Raw genomic sequence first — 16,945 nt, 5'->3', positions numbered from 1 at the left:
CCTCTCTCAAAAAACAACCCAGAAAAATCTGCAGTACCGGGAAAGTTAATTAGTAAGGTCTTATTTGGCTAATGATTTGTAAGAACTGTGTGAAATAGTTTGGGGCTGGGGAAGGGCAGCCAGTTGGCTTCATCCTCCATCCTGGCAGGCTAAGGGAGCCATGGGAATGTGCAGCATTTGAGTGGAACTCCTCCGTAACTCGTGTGTCAGTCTCTACTCTTTTCCCTTAGAAATCTTCATCCAACGACGAAAGATGCTCCGAGACGGTAGAAACGAGTTTCAAACGATTTAAAGAGAGTCTGAAAGAATTCCTGAAATGGGTCAACCAGAAGCAGAACTGCAGCAACATCGCGAGAAGCGAGCTGGGTTTGTACTCGAGATGCAAATGCAGCTGCCCTCACCCATGGCAGCACCCCAAAGGCTCGCTCTAGGGAAGAGCCGCCGGCAGCAAGGAGGCTGGGTGGGAACGGGAGAGGAATGGCTGCTACAAACCAGAATATTTGCTAAGAGTTAATGCAAGTAGGCAAATTAAAACTGTACACCGCAATTAAAACTGTACACAGCAATTAAAACTTTGTGTAACGAGCCCAGCCAAGTACGGTCATTTGTATCGTGCACAGTTATTGAACGCGAAATGATGTTATGTCACTGGAGATAAAGGGCTGAGCTTTGTGGGGTTTTTGCATAAGGGGACAGAAACCCCAACCCTGACCCACAGACCACGATACCATTCAGATGCTTTGGGGACGGTGGTCAGGAAGGGGTCCCGCAGGCGGGTGCTGGCAGGTGGCTCGAGGGTCGGGGCGTTCAGGGAGGATTTATGGGACCCAGCACAACCCCGCAGAGCAATCCCTGGGGAGGGGAGGGGACAGGACACCCACCCTTCACAGCATCTGCTTCAACCTCCCAGCACTGAAATCATTGCTTCTCATTTCTACTGGTTTCTGATGAGCTTTAACGTGAGCCTGACTAAACAAACCTGAGGTTTCATGTTCCTGCCGCTTTGGTCGCAGTATCTTCTCACGGCATAAGGAACAGCTTCTGCTTTGAAGCAAAATACCCAAATTTCCTCATATGCTCAGTTCCACCTCACCTTCCAGAGGACTTTAAAAAGCATCAGGCTTAAAGCAAACCCCTTTTAAAAGGGATATCTTCCAATGTTTTCATTCTCGAAGCCACTGTTTAATGTTACTTATCTGTGATTTTACCTTAGACCCAGGGTTTTACTCCAGGGGATGCAGCTTCCCCCCCCACCCCCAGCCCAGTCATTTCAAAGAACAATTCAGTTGAAAAAAAAACAGAAAGCAGTTGAAGAGCACTCTAGTTCAGCTTCATGAACTCTAGAGATGAACAGCAGTGTTCTTGTCCAACCCTATGTGAAAAAAGAGAGCAAACCACAAATTTTCTGGAGCTTTACGCACCTTAAGGGCTGATCCATATTAGCAGAATCTCACAAAACCAGAGACAACTACACCAGTCAGTGTATGAACCGGAGCGGTTGACAGAAAGACATTTTTTCTGCAGAAGTCCATGATTTTCAGGAGTTCTTAGTAGAATATGTTTTTTTATTACCTCCTGTGGTCAGGTTTGCTGAGATACATTTGGGCTTTTCTGCTGAGCACCCTGTCTGCACCAGCACCTCTTCTAAAGTATTAATTTTAATATAATTCAATTTAACTTGAAAAATTCTGAGCATGACACTTGGGCTTATCTCAGAAACTGTGGTGTACCAATGACTTGATGAGAAGTCCTGTAGCACCCCAAGCATGATTCATATTTGGTTTTCTAAGTTCATAAAGAGGGGAAAAAAATCCCAACCACCTACTCTCACTCCTACTATACCCACTTTTAACTCTAGGTCATTACCCCTGTATAGATATTTACTTTTCAACACATCTACTTGCAGCCCTTGCATCAAGCAAACGCAGAAAAGGAAATAAACTCAGAGTTAAATCTTGACCATTCAAATTAGGTAGGTAGTGGCATTTTCCTCATCAACTTTATGAGAGCATTTATTCTGAATTTACGGCGTTCCCCATATGTGTTTCTTGTACTCACACATTTCCCTTTCACAGCACCAAGTAGGACCAGGCCACCTCTGCCAGCGCTGGTATCACCTAAGTAACTCCAGCTCATGACAGTCAATGTTTGTTTACCCAGTCGTCTTCCCCCATGATCTTGAATCTGGGAACAGGTTGCCCAGAGAGGTGGTGGATGCTCCATCCCCGGAGACGTTCAAGGCCAGGTTGGACGAGGCCCTGAGCAACCTGATCTAGTTGGAGATGTCCCTATTCCTTGCAGGGGGGTTGGACTAGATGACCTTTGAAGGTCCCTTCCAGCCCTAACCATTCTATGATTTTATTTGTGTAACGAAAAACGTTCTTTCTTTCTGAAAACTGAGCCTTAGTTTTGCTCTTGGACCACCACAGCTACAATGCACAGAAAAGCTCCACAACTCCAGATGGGGAAAAACAGTGACGTTCCAGCTCATTACACAACACTCACAAATAAAAACACTCAATAATTCAACCTCAGCTTGCAAACTAGCAAGATCCTTGTCGGAATTGCAAAGGAGAAATGTCAGGTGGTCTCGCCGCTTACTTGCAAACGGTTTCACGTTCTGTTTGATCACCATCCTCTTTCCAGAGGTTTCCAGATCATGTACAAGCAGTTGCTGATATTGGAACAGAAGCCCTGCTGATATCCCCCATCACCCCCCGTTGATGCACTGTGGACACACAGCTTTGGGATCCCGAGGGATCGGGACGTAGCGTTGCCCACCCGCCAGCTCCAACGTGCTCATCGGGTGTCGGGGGTGCAGGGCATTGACCCAGTGGTCCCCTCCCCGTCCCTACGCAGCCAGCTCCTGCCTTGTGTTACCAACCCTTCCATGCAACGCATGAGCAACTGCAGCTGAAGTGAGGCCACGAAGATGATAAGAGGGCTGGAGCACCTTTCCTATAAGGACAGGCTGAAAGAGTTGGGGCTGTTCAGCCTGGAGAAGAGGAGGCTCCGGAGTGACCTTATAGCGGTCTTCCAGTACCTCAAGGGGGCCTACAGGAAAGATGGGGAGAGGCTGTTCAGGAGGGCCAGTTATGATAGGACAAGGGGTAATGGTTTTAAAATAGAGGGAGGTAGGTTCAGGTTGGATATTAGGAAAAAATTTTTTACTATGAGAGTGGTAGAACACTGGAACAGGTTGCCCAGAGAGGTGGTGGATGCTCCATCCCTGGAGACGTTCAAGGCCAGGTTGGACAAGGCCCTGAGCAACCTGATCTAGTTGGAGATATCCCTGTTCCTTGCAGGGGGGTTGGACTAGATGACCTTTGAAGGTCCCTTCCAGCCCTAACCATTCTATGATTCTATGATCATATTCAGGAAACATCACAGGAGGTTCTAACTGGAAATGAATAATGTTGAAAGTTTCTGTTCTGACAGGTGAGTCACGATTTGGGTGAAAGTCAGACTTATAAATAAACCGTATAAATAAAGAACCTCCAGTTCACGCACTTCCAGCACTTGCTGGATGAACATCACAAAACATGGCAATTAGCAGGACAATCGGGTCTTACTTTACTTTCAGCTTTCTCATGTCACGTGAAAAATCAGCTAAATGACAGCCAAGTGAGGCTCCCATGGAGCCTGCCCGTCATCTGTGCCAGTTCAGCTGGGTGGCTCATTGTAGGGTGAGGGAAAAGTTTGCGACAGGTTCACCACTCCCAACGGTGGGGCTGAGATGGCCATGTCCTACAAGCCTCAAGTCATCCACAAACGCCTCCAGATCAAAGCTATACTCGCCTACTCCTTGTACTTCCCCAAGGTGAAACAACCAAGCAAAAACTTCACAAAGAACCAAAAAACTAACAGCAGCCCAGCGCCTTGGCATCTTTTAAGATATCAGAGGATGTATCATGATAACACAACCAAAGCTGGGCAAAGTTTTTAAAAGTAAAGACTCTGCTGCAGGTTACATTTAACGCCAACGCTTCTATGGAAAAAGGAAGAGGCACAATTGAGGGTGATTACTGATACCACACAGCAATCAGAAATTGCTCATTGAAGCCCTGCTGCTCCCAGTTATACTGGGGAGAAGACTCGCCCAAGTCTAGCCCACAGAATTTGACTCAAAGGAAACAGGTAATTTCAGCATGTAAACTATTTCTTCCCATGACTTTATCAGATCCGAGAGTGGGAAAATACAACAGGCCCTGAAGTTACAGTACCTGTTTATCATACCTGAAATATTTTAATTTTTTTTTCTTTTTTCCAAGATACATGGAGCTGTTAGCCACATCCTTGAGTCACGAATGCTGTGAGCTGTAGTGGGCAAAGAATAGACTCTACTTAAAAGAACCTGCACCCTTCTTTAATAATAATAGCACTAACTAGGGGACAGAATAGAAAAATAATTTGAAAATACCATATTACAAAAAAGTCAATGGAAGAAATGGCAAGTATTAAATTACTTGTTTGAATTAACGGCCCACCAGTAATCAACAGACTAGAAGTACAGCTACCATTGACAGTAACCTTATGCAAAAGGTATACAAGAATTTATTTCCCAAAGACTTGAGATCTCCAGAAACCCAATCTAATTCAGGTCAGAAACAATCCTGAACCAACCCCAGTTCTCTATATCCAGTTTTCTAAGCTATTTGAATCTTCATCCAAACTTTGAAGCTTTATAAGTACAATGCTCTGAGTATTCTCAAAGGCAATGGAAAAAAAAAAAGAAATCTGGATCTAATATTCTTGGCAGCAGTACAATCTTCATTCTAACAACTTCCATAAGTACTGGGCTCTCATGTCTTGAAGCATATTTTATCTGTGATACACTTCACATGCAAGGCTTTTAAATTTTTATTACTTGCAATTAAATGTTCCTACTCCGTTCTCATGATCGGGTCTAAACTTTGGGTGCAGGAAAGGACTCAGCAGAGACCTCCTTGATCAAGTGCACTTTTAACCACCTACCACGAGAAACCAAATAAAACAAAAATAATGGGAAAGTCCCGTCCCTGCCTCCCTCCCACTCAGCTATCTGTAAAAGCATCATCCGTGTTGTCTCTCCGAGCCGATCTCCGAGCTGTCGGCGATCCCCTCGCAGACAAGCACGAGGCTCGTCCCACCCAACCTGTGCCAAGTCAGTGCTAACCCACCCCTTTGGATGGAGGAAATTTGCATCCCTAAATCCAGACACATTATACTCAAAAAGCCACAGTTCCCCCCCCAGAACCTGCTTTGCAGTTTTAAACTTATCAAAATAGTCATTGTTTCTCCTCAGCTTAAACATCACCTTCAAAAAATTGCGTATTTCAAACAAACTGTGGAAAAATTGAATGGCTACAAGCCACAGGTACAAACTGTTTTCCCAGTGGCCAGAAGGCTACTGGATGTATCTCAGAAACTCCAAATGACATCACGGAAATCAGCTTACCTTTCTGCTTGGTGTTTGTCAGCAGGACGCGACACAGGTCAGAGTCACTTGGGAGCATGTACTGACCACCACAGCCTACCAGGGGAACAGGTTAAAAGGCATTTTAGCTTTGGAGAAGTTATAAAGGAAGGGTTATTAGCTGAAAAATAAAAAAAAAAAAAAGAAAGAGGTGTGATACACCAAGAGAGACCTCCCTCAGATAGAAGCTGGAGATAAGGCTGTGGTTGAAGAGCAGCCGGGGCGGTGCGTGCCGGCAGTGGTCATCGTTCTGCCTCAGCTTCCTGCGCCGGCCAGTCTTCAGTCCTGGAAAAGTGTCATACAGTGAAAGTAAAACGAACTTCAGGTCCTGAGATGAATGCAGTGCTGCTGAAGGGTTCAGGACGGATAACCCTGGATGTGGAATTCTGCATCCCAGGGATGGGTCCTGCCTTCTGCCCCCCTCCCAAACCACGCCGCCTGGTCCTCGTCCTAACAGTCCCATAGCATGGGGTCTGGTCTGCAGGTTGGCAATCCAGCAGAACAAATAACACAATTTCCAGGAGTTCAGATGACTTTTGAGACCTGCGATCTCGCCAGGATTCAAATCAATCATCAGAAACATCCTTTATCCAGTTGTTACTCACCGAGCTTCTCGGTTCTGCAGAACACATCCTTAATGCAGCAGCTCTTTGGCTTCCGTGGCTTCCCAGCTCCAATAGCATCTCGTTATTTGAGCTAAAACACATTAAAATGCAACGTTAGGTACTATCAGCCCTGCAGCCAGCATTATTTGTTTGTGAGGCAGTTTAAGTTACAGCTGATGGATTTAATCACTCAGCGTACCGGGCAGTCACCCACCCCACGTGAAAAGCTTTGCTCATGACCGATGCCTGCAGAGCGAGGGCTGCTCTACCATACAACATCACTACCATAAGACACAGGTTTTAAAAGCATTGTAGCTGTTCCAAGTAGTTTCTACAAGCACCACTTTGCAGCTGGCCCAGATCTCTTATACAAAAAAAAAAGCGCCCTTGGTAATAAAATTCCATTTTAATTTCCACCCCATTTTAAAGGAATTTTAGTATCTACTAAAATTTAGTCTCCGTTTCTCCATGCAAACTTCAGCCAGGAGTAGAGACCAGCTGCAGGGCTGCAGCAAGCAGCAGGAGCATGGACTAAACCCTGGGAGAAGATCAGAGAGCACCCTCTGCCACATCTGTCTTTGATGTGCAGGTTTCAGGTGAGCTTCCACCGCAGGGTGACTCAGATCACACCCCGCAGCCTTTCCAGCTCAGGGCAACGTACTGGGAGCTATAAAAGCTGCTGAAAGTGGAGAAAATGTCCTTATTTACTGCAGGCAATGTGTCAAGGAGACAAGGTCACTTCTATTTCCCCCCACCACTCTCCAAAAGGATATTTCATCAACTTACTGGGCACACACAGCGTAATTATGGGATGCTTTGGCTTGTCCTATAGAAAATATAACTTCTGCTGTGCAAGTCAACTGTTGCTGTGCCCTTTCACCCTGGCCATGGCTCGGGGACACTGTGACACATTGACCCACTGCCCCGACTCCTGAGTGCCACACTGGCTCCTCAGAGGCGGTGAAGGGATGAGGATCAGTCACAGGTAAGAAGTCAGGATTTTATTAACAAGGAATTTGTTTCTAGTAACACTTGGCCTATTTTAAAGATTTGCTTTTTTCAATGAAAGTACTTTAAATAAAGGAAAGCTGGTTTCTAGGAAACAATTCCACCCCAAAGCAGTCAGGCAGTTGGATTAGATGATGGCTGCATCAGTTCCAGCTGAACTTTTCTCTTAATTCCTCCCTCCCGAGCACCAAATGCTCTTTCTCACACTTTTTGAGACGTGATCTACAGCTGATGCTCTGGCCAACAGCTGGATGCGCTCAGCTTGGCCGCTCCCCACGAGGCTTCCCGGCAGCGCTCGGGTTTACGTGGCACAGGGAGCGCGGGCCAGGGGCACTGGTGCTCACAGAGGGCCCTGGGCAGGGGACAGCCCACGGGCAAGGGTCCCTTCGGAGCCAGCTGGGGTCACGCCTGGGCAAAGGGCAGTGTCTGACAGGGCTGGCTTTGAAGAATTTCCCAAATTAAAATTTCTGAAAGAACGAGGCCTTGAGCAACCTGATCTAGTTGGAGATATCCCTGTTCCTTGCAGGGGGGTTGGACTAGATGACCTTTGAAGGTCCCTTCCAGCCCTAACCATTCTATGATTCTATGAATTAAACACAAATTGCAAAGCCGTTGTGACTTTACATGCAGAAAATAGATGGGTCAAGCACTGCACACCTGGGTCTCGATACCAAGAAGCACAGAGTTTTCTCACCTTTAACTGATAGGGGTGGGAGGTGTGGTTGCCTCTAGCCCCCAAGCTGTGCCAAGGTGCTCCTTAGAGAACTCCGAGTGCCTGGTGGTGGTTGCTTTGGAAACAACATCTCGCGTCGAGCTGCCTCTATGCAATCTCTCTTGGAGACGAAACACTGCCTCACCCGTTTTAGCTGTTTTCAGTTCTCTCATAGTTTTTGTGTTCAGTTTTTAGTTCAGTAAAAACCAGACAGGTGTCCCTGAATAGCTGTGGAAAAGGAGAAAAGGATTTATTCACAGGTTAGGTAGGAATATGATGCACTTGTTCACCCCAGCCTGACAGTGTCATTTCTGATCCAACAGAGGGAATGGTATGTTACAAGATATTTACTGTTCCCTACAGCTTCCACATGGCAAGGAAGGGTTGGATTCAGCCCATCCTGCGGTGTTGACTCCAACCAAGAGATGGGCAGACGTGTCCAGGACATGGCCACCTCCAACAGGAGATGCTCACCTCCCACACCCCGCAGTGCTGCACTTCTCCTCCAGCTGTAACAAGGCACCGGGCATTGGGTGAGATGAAACCCCTGGCAGCATCCTGGCAGGAGCAGAGCAGTGCTGGAGAGGGAATCCAGCCCTGGTACCAAAACCACCAGGAGTGCTCCTGGGAGCACCAGCCCCACTCCAGGCAGCGGGGAGCAGGCTTCCACAGCCTTTGGGGTTTTAAAATCCAACCTCCCAGTTGGGTACAAGACACTTCTGACTCTCTGAACTGCTGTTTCTGGAAGACATGAAAGTGGAACCACAGACAGAGCAGGGCCCTGGCAGGAGCTGAGCACAAGTGTAAAAAAAAAAAAAAAAGAGGCATTGATTGCAAGATGGTTAGTAAGCAGCTTCTGGTCTGTGTGAAGCTTCAAGTTTGTGGTTTCCCAGGTAAGAGCTAAAAATGGCTTTTAAGCACTAAGTTGTTTCCTCCTCACTGCTCTCCAATTCTTTTATCAACCAACAAAGGCAAAGCTTCATCATGCAAACGCTTCTGCAACTCTCATAGCCAACTATTAGAGGATTTAAAAAAATACTCAAACAGTAATAAACTGATAGCACAGCCTCTTTCATGAAGTTATAACTGTAGACCCAGCTAGCTTGCTCGTGTCGTGACCTTCGTTGTTTGAACTTGGGTGTCACATGTTGACGTTGTGTTCTTAACAATAGGCATGTCTTGAACAATCATCATATCCCTGGATCTAATTAACTGTATTTTGGTATTTTTGTTACTTCCTAGAACTTCAAAGAATGAGTCAGGCTGATGAAGAAAGTTCCAATTCTGTGTGTGTGTGGCAGGTTCACAGGAGTTTGCAGGGTAAGGACCGAACAGGACAAAAACAACAGGAGGTTCCCAACAAGAGAAATCCCACTGCCGAACCGATGTTGTGGGGCCCTGGATTTCTCACTTTTATTTGCAGAATCAGTCTGATAATCGAAATGCTTTCTCCTCCCCACCTTTTGCAAGAGGCTCACAAATTGCTAGAAACAAAATCAGCCAACAGCAGCTCAGAGCCCGAGAGGGAACAAGGACGACTGGCACCGGCAGCAGCTGCCGAGGTGGGCACAGACCACGGGGGAAGGAGAGTTGGGTGAGGATGTGCCAAGTTATTCTCCCAACTGAATTACTGCAGAACCGAAGGTCTGGTACTCACGGTGATGCTCCCCGATGCTTTCACTTGCTTTGGGAAGGTACGACAGCTGTTCAGCTACACACCTTTTTACTCATCTTACTTTAAAAAAGAGACTTAACAGTAAGATCTGGTGGCACGAAGCAGAAGTCTACCTCGCAGCAGATCATCCCAACGTCATCAGCTAATGCTGCTCTCGCATCCCTCAAGCGTCCCAGCGCGCAGCAGTTCATGTGTCAACCACGCAGCCGCACACCCCGCACCGCTCCCGCTGCCCTCGCCCCAGCACTGCTTGGGCACAGCTGGGCACCAGCACACCAGCCCAGCCTGCGGCCATCAGGGCCAAACCAGAACTATCAAGGATGGAACTATTACTCTGAACTCATGTAAAATCACCCACCGGCACCATCCCCACCCCTGGGAGGTGCCAGCTGAGGGGTGCCCGGTCCGTCCCCAGCAGCGCAGTGACCACGTTATGTGCTGCTGTTATCCCAGAGGTGCTACAAGATGTGGCTCTGCTCTGCTCACCAAGGAGCAGGTGGCTCCAGCACAGCCCTACAGCTTCAGCTGCCATCCTCCACCTTTACACGCACCCGAAGTTGTACAAATATTTCTTGTGTACCACTTCAAAACCAACTACAGCTTGCTATTTCCTCCTTCCTGTGAGTAAAACCACGCTAGTTATCTAGAAAATCCAAGTTATCGTTTACTCAGAGCAAAACACACAGATGAAAAACCACAGCGACAGAACCTGGGCAGAGCTTCTGACTAAAAGGGCCGGGGAGGGGGGGGGTCAGCTGCTTTTTTTATCGCGGGCAACACAGTCACAAGTGAGTTCTTCTGGGGAGGGGCGTTCAAAGCTGGAGCACGTAGCAATTCGGATGCTCAAGTCTTACACAGGTAGAATTCCGAGTCATTGAGCAACCTCAATTTCTACACGCTATCTTAATGCAGAAATTTTCTTTCATTTCCACCCAAAGACAGTGCCCAAAACCGTATCAGACCACACTGCCATAGCCAGCGTGTCCCTGAGCTCCCCCGTATCCTCCCAGTCCCCAGGGATGGCGAGTAAAACTCCACTGGATGCAGATTGTACTAAAACTATATTAAGCAGGTAGGTAGCAGGATCCAGCCTTTCAAATAGAAAGTGTTTTCCACGGAGAGGCAGATATTTCATTGCAAGTTGAGCAGACTCAGTTAAACAGAAACTCCTTCCCACTGGTCAAACAAGAAAAGGTTCTGAACACTTGTGCCAATGCTTTCTCAGCCTCTCCTTAGTCACAGGAACAATTCTCAATGTTCTTACTCATTTTTTTTTTTCAGATAAATCCAACAGACGCCTATACCCCATCGATGCACTCTATTGCTTATTTGGTGTCCTTAACATTGCCCAAAGTGAGAGTAAAATGCAGATTTTCATCCATTCTGTTCAAATGCAAAAGATGATGATCTCAGAGGTCTCACCTGCAGCAGGAACGCGAAACCCTTTCCTGCCCAGGGAGCGAAGGGGCCCTTGCTGCTCCCCTGTGCACAGGGCCACCCCGGGGTGAGCACCCCCCTCCCACCTTCCCCTATTCACCCCAAACAAATGCCAAAAATACTCCAATGATGCACTTACACGCCGAGCTTCTGCCCTCCTGGACCCGCCGGTGCCCTTCGCCAGCTCCTGTTGACCCAGCGCCAAGGGGCTGCTCGGAGCCACGAGCACCCACTGAGCCCTTGTCCCCCAGCACATGCACAAGCCGGGGGGCTCCCCACCACGGGGGTGTCGGCAGGATGCAGCCACACGGGAGACCATGCGGATTTCTGCACACGGAGCTCATGGGGGAGGTTGGTCGGTGAGCAGAGCCTCAGGGCTCGGTAAGAGGTTTCCACCATTTATTTTGGCAAGGGTTAAACTACAGGAATAAGAGCCCAATGACCTCAGCTGCTTCATCTGCTAATTCGAAACAGCCCCTTCTCTCCCAAGCCAGAGCCGAAGCCGCCGGCATGCGAGGCAGAGCTGCGGAGAAGGTGGGATCCAACCGCAAGCAGCTCATCCAGAGGAAGAGCACGTGTTCCCAGCTGCTTGGGGAACCAGGGAAAGCCATGAACCTTTGCATGGAAGGAAGACACCCACAAGAGCCAGACTTGGCTCTATTGACAAGGTGACATCGTGCCAGCAAGTGCCACGAGCACTCCTGCCAGGAGACCACCACACTCTGCAGCCAGAGACCCCCATCCCTGCCGCAGACACGGGCGCGCTGCACGTTTTGCAGTGTTTCTCCCACCAAAATACCTGTGTGGAGGCAAAGCGAGATCAGAGCGCGTGAATAAATTAGCACTTTTGAGGAAGTGACAGCCTAAGGCCACACGTGGTATTAGGGCTTACAAATCCACATATCTCACTGAGTCAGAAACGATTCATTTGATTGCCCTCATTCAAGAAGATTAAAGTGGAGGAAATCAACATTAGAACCAAGTGAAACATCCTATTGCAGTAGGATGGGGCAGAGACCTCGCTGCTGCGTGCTCTGCAAGAGGGCTCAGCCATGCCCCAGGGACAGCTGTGCACCTGGACCACAGGTGGCTGATGCTCAACCAGCCGAGCACAGCTGCCACGCTCAAACGAAGTCACATACAACTGCTCCATGGCCAGAGGAACAAGCAGTTCCATGGGCCCAACCCATCTTCTCCAGAAGACAGGGTGTCAGCATCAGCGACTGCTCCAGCTCCTCTTCCCGGTGATGAGTCACTTGGAGACTCTGTCCTGGTCTACAAATGGACATGGGTAGAGGACTGCTGAATCTCTGGAGACCACGGCTGGGTGAGTCACTCCACCCCAGCCCAGATAAGTGGAGAAGACTCAGAAAGTTTATCAGGTCCCATCAGGTCTGTTCTCTGGTAGTCTGGACGTGCAACGTGACATGTTCAATCTTCCCTCATCTTTGCAGATACAGACTGTGGACACCAACAGCAATATCCTCTGCAGCTATAAGGAACGATCAAGTGCCCCGAGGAAGATCAGCAACTGCACAAGGGGCTGTTGGTATTTGCTCAGCTCACTCCTGTATAATTTTACATCACCATCAGGCTTCAGATGTCACAGGGCTCCCACCTCCGCACTGCAGCACGAGGCTAACAAGGCATCGTTGAATCCAGACCCTGTTTTGCAGGTGGGGGCCTGATGCAGCGAGCATTGTAGGAGAAACCCCCTTCCAGTCTGGGGTCAAAGAGGTGACACCTACTAGATGTAGCCGTCCTATTTTTTTCAGTAAAAAACGCACCAAAATGTCAGTGCAGTGAAACTCTTCTGGTCCTCTTTACCTCCTGGGAGCAGAAACACCAGGGAGCAGGAGCTCAGCCAAGTCAGCAGCACAGCTGCACCCACAGCCCGTGGGAAGGGGCAGTGCTCCACCCTTAACAGGTCAGAGGAGAGAACAACAGGATCATTTCACAAACACTACTCAGAGGTGCCCCAGAACAAACCCAGAGTTGGAAATACCTGGGGTTACACTGAGGTCTGCCATTTCCTACCCACATCTTGATCAAACACACCTAGCAAAGTGTATTTCTAGCCCAAAACAACACACTGCAAAGTGACTTCACCCATGATCTCGTTTGCCAGCAAACAGCCCTACGGGGCTTTGGTTTCCATATCTGGGCTGCAGGAAGAGTCACAGCAGAGCACACGGTTCAATCAGAGCCAAGAGCCACGGCGCTGCCCACCTCCATCCCACAGCCACCATCACACCCCCACCACTGCTACTGCCCACCCGCCCCACTAGCTGGAAATGAAAACTGTGACCATGCTCCCATCAAGGAGCTGGGTGCTGGTTCACACACTGGTTACACCTGCCCATGCACAGCAACACACTGCCAGGAGAGCTCAGTCCTCCAGGACCATGGTTTCCCATATAAGTTGCTGATGCAGTTATGAGCCCTCAGACAGTGGGAGAAAACCACATTCCAAGGAAAAAAAAAAATTCTTCAGTTGTGTAGTGAGCCAGTTAATGCTTAACGTCAAGTGAGGAGCTTGGTTTTATCATTGACTTCTTTCAAGGCCTCACTAGAAATCTCAGAAGAAACATCCTGAAATATACGCTCAAGCCAAAGGCAGACTCTGAAAGCTGGAGAACACCTGGGAGGTCATTTCTCCCAGGGCTTTGCAAACAAAGTCTGTCTTTGGGCTGATTCTGTGTGCAAAATGGTAAGCAGAGGTAAGTTATGGGGCACGAGCTGCCTGGCTCTGCTGAAAGGTCAGCTTCCAAACGGCTCTGAGAGGGTAGGCGAGGTCCTCCTCTCACCTGCACAAGCATCCCAGAAGATATGTGCAAAGCCCTGTGTCTTCACATAATCCAAGATACCCAGCATCTCTCCCACGCTCGTTATGACAATTCTCACTTCCATAATTCTTCCTTGGCACGCTTTACTCACTCTCTTCACACAGCAGGTAAAGGCACAAACACTTCCCAGCCACGGACAATCCAAACACACCGCTAGGGTTGCCTACAATTATTGAAAACCTGCCATTATGGGATGCAAGAGCCATCAGCCAGCTGTCTGTGCTCACCACCGAGATGCAACGCATGAACGGTACCTGAGTGCTGCTAACAATCTGTGCAACCTTCATGCAGTTGCCCAAAGACACCAGAACACCACGCTCACTTTCCAGGCAGCGTGTCCCACGACAGTCCCCAAAAACACCATGACCTGTGCGCTGTGTGTCATTGCAAAGTACGTGGAGGACTAGGTACCTGCCTTCAACCCCATCCTGCCACGGCAGAGGCACATGGATGTCTCTCCGGAGTTAAGGTCGTGGTGGAGGTGAGAAGGAAGACCAAGATGGGGGTCAGAGAAGCTGGAATTGGATCATACATTAGGGCTCCTGGGGCTGCATTGGTCAAAGAACAGCCACCACACACCCCCCATCCTCATCTCAAATAAAACTTGGCATCACTGAGAAAAAAGACTCTTCTTCCCACATCAGGGATTTTATAGCTCAGCTGAGGTACACAGCTTGCTTGTACAATATAAACAAGGTCCCCAGCCCAGCAGAACACCCCAACCATGCTCTGCCATAGCTTGCACGGCTTCCTTGTCCGTCACAGCCAAACTCATTTTCCACTCACACTACACATTTCAACCTGGATGCCAGTTTTCCCCTCTGAGGTGACCAGAGAGATGATTGTCACACGTTTTTCCACTGTAACAGGAAAGAGAAGTAACTTCTAGTGAAGACAAGATGATGATAAGTACTTCACTGAGTAGAGAACATTCATGCTTTCGGTGATTTCCTAACCCAGTTGGAGGGCTGCCCAACTGCTCAGTGACACAGCCTGTGTCCACTCAGCAGCATTCAGGCCAGGGCTGAAGAAACCACATGCTCAAGCTGGATGTGAATTCCTGGCATGGGCTGGGGGTGGTGGTTCTTCTTATGACTACACAAGCCACGATAAGAGATGATCTTTCCATGACAGTTCACACGGTTATCTGCTTTCATCAGTACCTGTTATGCAGAGCAGAGCCTTGAAGACCTCATCAGCAAGCTAACAGATGCGACCTGAAGACATCTCGGAAAGGTCCCAAAGCACTTCAAAGTGTCTGGCAGCCACACGTCCACAGTAAGCCTTTGTAGTGCATATAAATATCTGACATAAGTACTTAAACCCTGTGAAATAAAAAAGAGTCAGCAGTATGTCAGGAGAAAAACCATTTTGGTCTAAACAAGATGTAAATGCTCATCACACCAGTGATACACCAGCAGCAGCTCCCTATGCCTAGATGGAAGAAGGCTTACTTGTTCCAGCATATGAATCTTCACTTTTAGGTCTATAAACTATCCCTTAGGCTTAATTTCAGGCTAATTGCTATATTCCATTCATCTTCTGGAAGGATAGGAGACACAGGGAATATCATCTGCCAGACTACACAAACGTGCCTGGGAGGTTACTGAATGCCCCTAAGTCACATATACTATTTTCTCAAAAATACCAGTAATCTAATCTGAAGAGTAACACATAAGTCAAGCCTGCACAAAGCACAAAAGGAAGCTTAGCATTCGAGCAGTTCTGCATCCACACTCATCACATCCTACGTCAGGCACAGACTGGAAGACAACCCAGAGAACACGATAAGAGTTTTGCCCCGGAGAAAACAAGTAAAGTTAGCTTTAAAAGTTCAGTATAACAGAGTTAACAGTAGTATTTCCCAGCCAACTACACCATTTCACAAGTGGGATGTGCAGATTTTTGGCCAGAGTCCCAATATGAACTTCATCTGTCAACATACCATGCTGACAGAAAGTCTAAGTAGATTCCTCTTCCTCCCCCTGAAATCCAAAGTGTTCCAACCAGAGATTGTGGCTTTGGTTCATCATCAGTTCTGCTCCACATCTGTGAGGCTGTCATATGTTGAATGCTTTGTTATAAAAGCAAAACTGCTTATTTCCCAAGTTTATGTTGTACTGAGAGATTTTACTAAGAAAACTAGAGGTCAACAATGAAATATTCTGAACAGCCAGCCAACAACCACAACATTCATGGCAAAGCAAAGGAGCACTGCGAAAGATTAGGGAGCAACTATCAAGCTATGCTGTGCTAGGTCATTAAAGCTTTTAGGGAAAAAACATCTTACAATTCCTATAGCTCCCTACTATAACTCTTCACACAGTTTATTTACCAGACTAGATGCCCATCCCATTTCAGCATCATTAACAACTGGAGCCCAGTAAGTCCCTGCCTGGGCAACCCAAGACCTCCATGACCATGGATACAATAAATCCATGACATCTGTTATACACAACTAGTGAAACCCTTCTGTTCCACAAGCCTTTGCTAGGAGGAGAGCAGGTGCATTGCTTCTAGTCCTGCCTGCCAGTTGTTCTAAGCATTACCTCATCCCAGCTCATCCAGTCTTTGCACAACACAGGGCAACGGAGAAGCACGGAGGAAGCCAGAGTTTGTCACATAAGCATGACTGCCACAGGATGTTTTGGTGCAATGGAAGAGTCTTTCGTTTTCTCAAGCCAGTTTCATATGGTGGTATATGAACAATTGCCCAAGCTAGTCTTTCAGCAGTAACTCCTGGCTGTAAAATCATTACTGCTTTTGGCTTTAAGTTCACCAGCAATCATCCATATTGCCACAAATCATGCTCATACCAGAAATGGCCAGTGAGAGATCTGAAGTCAGTCCACCCTGCACGGTGGCAGATTGATACCACAGTCTGGTACTAACAGCAAGTTTCTACATTTCTGAGATATTTGCCTATTTCTGCATAATTGCTAAAACAAAAATGAACGAGCAGAGTTATTTCTCCTGAATTATAATTCAGAAATGGCATTTCCTTTCCACTGTGGACAACACTGTCCTCCACGTGTTGGCTTGTGGCCATTACACACATGCTTAACAGGGCACAAAGGCAAAGGAGAATCTGAATCCTTGTGTTCCAAGGGCATGATTATTTCCAACCCTTCTGAAAGGCAAGACAAAACCCTGCTCCAGTCTATAAAAAGTAGCTTTGCTTGCAAACCATCCTACTTGACTTCAAAA

The sequence above is a fragment of the Tauraco erythrolophus genome, chromosome 16 (genome assembly GCF_009769465.1).
Source record: "Tauraco erythrolophus isolate bTauEry1 chromosome 16, bTauEry1.pri, whole genome shotgun sequence".
NCBI classification, from domain to species: Eukaryota; Metazoa; Chordata; class Aves; order Musophagiformes; family Musophagidae; genus Tauraco; species Tauraco erythrolophus.
Note: the sequence above shows the minus strand (reverse complement) of the source record.